The sequence below is a fragment of the Octopus bimaculoides genome, chromosome 24 (assembly GCF_001194135.2).
Source record: "Octopus bimaculoides isolate UCB-OBI-ISO-001 chromosome 24, ASM119413v2, whole genome shotgun sequence".
NCBI classification, from domain to species: domain Eukaryota; kingdom Metazoa; phylum Mollusca; class Cephalopoda; order Octopoda; family Octopodidae; genus Octopus; species Octopus bimaculoides.
Window position 1 is genome coordinate 16,082,269 of NC_069004.1, and position 4,025 is coordinate 16,086,293.

A 4,025-nucleotide genomic window follows, 5' to 3' on the forward strand; every position below is an offset into this window, starting at 1 on the left:
CTTGAGAGGGGCAACGGGAAGGTAGTCGCTGAAGGGCTTTTGTTCGTGTTTGAAAAGATCTGTGTAAATGTTTGCCAGATAGTGTAGTGTACATCATGAATCTAATTCATTGAAGTATAATTTTTCTCTCCTTCCCATACAGTATTCAGATTAAGACCCAGTAAAGAGAAGGGTAAGAAGGGCATGAAAGTAGTCATATATATCCATTTACACATACCCAGTATTAACCTTAGTTGCTTATACACACATATATCATATTTGTGTACATATACAAACACTACATAGCATGGTATGTATTTTACATATTCATAGAAACACACACACACCTATACATCCACACATATATACACATATCCATTTACCCACATACACACATGAACATGTAGTTCATATAAACAAACATATAGACATAAATACACCCATATATACATACACACATATGAACATGCAGTCCACACAGGGGTAAGCATAGATGTAAATATATACATATATACCTGTAAGCATATACATATATACTCATAGACATGTACATCCACACTAACATATATACATAATGAGGTTCACATGAGTACATACAGACATACAGTAAGCTGACAGGCACACACATTTTTTAAAAAAAGGGATACAGAGAGGGGAAACCTCTACACACTGACCAGGAGTATGATTACTTAGGGAGAGTCATATACATTTATAATTAAATGGTGGAGGGCAAACATAATGTTTTTGCAAGATGGACACTGTTTATAATGTACATTAAGATTCAGAACTTTTACTATAATCATTATTATCAATGTATGCTAAGCCACATAATAATATAGATTAATGTTTCAAGCCATATATTATCATATAAACATCGTAGGAGCATATGAAAAACTGTACTGTCCTGTTCTAATATAAAACATAAGAGTATTCGTACTAATCTAATCTACATAATAAATATGAGAAAATGGCTATTAAGGATGCTGAACAGGAGAGAGACATTAAAGACATTACGTGAAAATAAACTAAGACCAAGATTAAAAACTTAGCTCTTGTTTTCACTTCCAGCAATAAGAAAATAAAACAAAACAAACTATGTCTATCAATGCAGAACGTTTTTGCATCTATATATATGTGTGTGTGTGTGTGTTCTTAATCCATTTGCCCAAAAGATCCTAACATTGCAGTCTTCCCAGTTATGAGGCCCATAACACTGAATGAAAATTGATACAGGATACTGTATCTGGGCTTGTATTGGGACATCTTTGCTAGTTACTTACCCCATTTCTGTTGACAGTCTTTGAGACACTGACAAATGTCATGAGCACTGCTGCTCTTCTTCCTCTGACTACACAATTCAAAAATATATGCATGTGTATATATGTCTGCAGATACACATGTGTGTGTGAACTGATATATACAAGGGAGTGCTGAAAAGTTCCTGGCTTTGGTTAAAGGAAAATACAGGAGGATCAGTTTATTACGATTTTATTAATCCATTTAGTTTATTATGATTTTATCCCCCTCTGAGATTCACACACTTATTGCAGCAGTTCTTTAGTTTTTCTAAGCCCTGTAAAAGAACTCAGAAGTTTGGGCCTCCAACCAGGCCTTTCACAAGACCCTTAAAGCCAGGAACTTTTCAGCACCACCTCCTATATGTCGTGGGAAGGCAGTGAGAGTGTGTGTTCTGTGGATAGATATATGTATGATATATATTTACATGCACCCACACACATGTATGTGTGTCAGGTGTGACGTGAAACAGCTAAAGGTAATGAGAATAGAATGTAAATAGCTTACAACTATGTTTTGTGTTGCAGTCATTGTTGTTGTACTTTCCCAACCTTTGTGATTTTTACTATTAAATATCTGTCCTCACTGTTAATGATGGTCTAAGCTTGTACATAACATCAGAAACCTGTCACACTGCTCTCTTACTTAATCACTATCTCCTCTCCTCGTCTTTCATTCTAAATTCTGTCTGTCTACCTATTTCTCTCCTTGATTTTCAGCTTATCATATTATTTCAGTTTTATTCCATCTTAATACTCTTTCAATAGAGAGGTGATGTAATGGAGAAGACAAGCCATCTGGAATAGTAGTAATGTTAAAATAAAAGCTTGAGCAAAGTTGAGAGGAGATACTGGATCTATAGATGAGTTTTCTCTCTCTCTCTCTCTCTATCTCTCTCTCTCTCTCTCTCTCTCTCTCCACACACACACACACATGCCTGTGAAATATCAGACATTACCCAAACTTAGCACTATTACAGGGCATAGCCAAGAATAAGATAACAAAGGACCTGCTTAATAACACACCAATACAATCTATTCTAAATCAATAATAGTCTTGCCAACTGAGTAGAATCTGTGTCACTTTGAAGGTCTAATAAGACTGAAACACCACTTGACTTTGAGACCAAATCCACTCCTCTGATGCATTGCCTGTATTTTTCAGTTCTTTGATTTTATCTCCCTTGTTTATTATATTTAGATTTTAAACACTTGTAGAGGGAGTTTTCATCAACTAATTGCATAGATAAACTCAGTTAACTAGTTTTCAACTCATAATATTAAATATGTAAGAGTGTAGCTGAAGTATTTTCCACTTGACCATAATGTTGATAATAATGTTTTGTGTGTGTTATGTTAATAGTGCTGGCCTTGAGTGTAATGGTGAAAACAAATGAGAAAAATCTATGAAGGCAACATTCCAGCAGTCCCTTCATATGCCGGCTAAAATGAACTAAACAACATACCGGCCATGACGAAGGGAAATAGCCCTGAAACTCGAGTCGCCTTTATATATTTATATTTATATATTTGATCCTTTATATTGAACACTCAATATTTCATCTACATTCAATACTTTCTTTCATGGTGCCATCCATTTTTATTTTATTTTATTTTATATTATATATTGTATATTCCATATTCTATACCCCACATTGGTTCTGCAGGAATATAAATAAAACATAAAAAACAGACAGTGTTGGAACTCTTTTAAACAAAATAATATATTCCTCTATACACAATCATACAAAAAAACCCACCTTTTTTGTATTTATTTTTACTCGCATATATATATATATATATGTCCACTTTTCCATGCTAGCATAAGGTGATATTGTTAGAGCATTGTTTCATAGACAGATACATTTCCTATCAGTAACCTTTATCAGTTTTTCTGGTAAGCAGTATCTTATTCATTATATCTTTGAAGGTGCAAAATCAACAGATGACCTGTTGGCTGGAGAAATAATAGCAACATCCTGGTTGAGCAATTTCTAAAGATTCGCATATATGCATACACGCATGCATGAACACACACAGATACAGACATATATATAAATAAATAAATCTCATTTGGATACATTTCATGAGAGTATATTGGTCAGCCTATGAAGTTTGCAGTAGCCAACCCACATATATATACATGTGTGTGTGTGTATATATATACACATTTATATATATATATATATATATATATACACAACACACACACACACACACACACACACACACACACACACACACACACACACACACACATGCTGAGATACCTGAGTTAATGACTCAGAGAGTTAACAGTAACATCGCAAAGCTCTTTATCTAACTTAGAGTAAATTTTTTCAAAGAAACACTCAGTGAAATTTCGGACTGAGAACACTTTGTAAACCTTTTTTTATTTTTCTTCTTTTAAGAATATATTTTTGTTTGCAATCCAAATTTCAAGCATGCAAGTTCAGTTCTGTAAAACTTTGTACACAAGTTCAAATCTTTTTTTGAATCCCTTTTCAGTTTCTGCTTAAACGTAGTCCTTACTCAAAATTGTAATCCTAAGTGCTAACATGAAACCCTAACATTAAATGCTGACCCTCAGTGGAGCAAGAAAGCGTGTGATATGAAAGACATGTGTGTAGAGAAAGAGAGAGAGAGCATGAGAGAGGGAGAAAGATGTGTGTGTGTAGACAGACAGACAGACAGAAAGAGAGAGAGGGACTAAAAAAAAGAATGAGTTTGATCTAATCACAAATATAGTTG

At 34.1% G+C, this 4,025-nt stretch overlaps 1 protein-coding gene across 1 annotated transcript in view; it reads left to right on the plus strand.

Moving 5' to 3' along the window:
* The window catches only part of LOC106882881 (tubulin epsilon chain), a 67,499-nt gene extending 64,533 nt beyond the window's left edge, over nt 1-2,966 (plus strand). The window contains exon 13 of the mRNA XM_014933699.2: nt 2,638-2,966. The gene's annotated coding sequence lies outside the window, so the exon portion shown is untranslated. The remainder of the gene's footprint in view (nt 1-2,637) is intronic.
* Nucleotides 2,967-4,025: the final 1,059 nt, after the last annotated feature.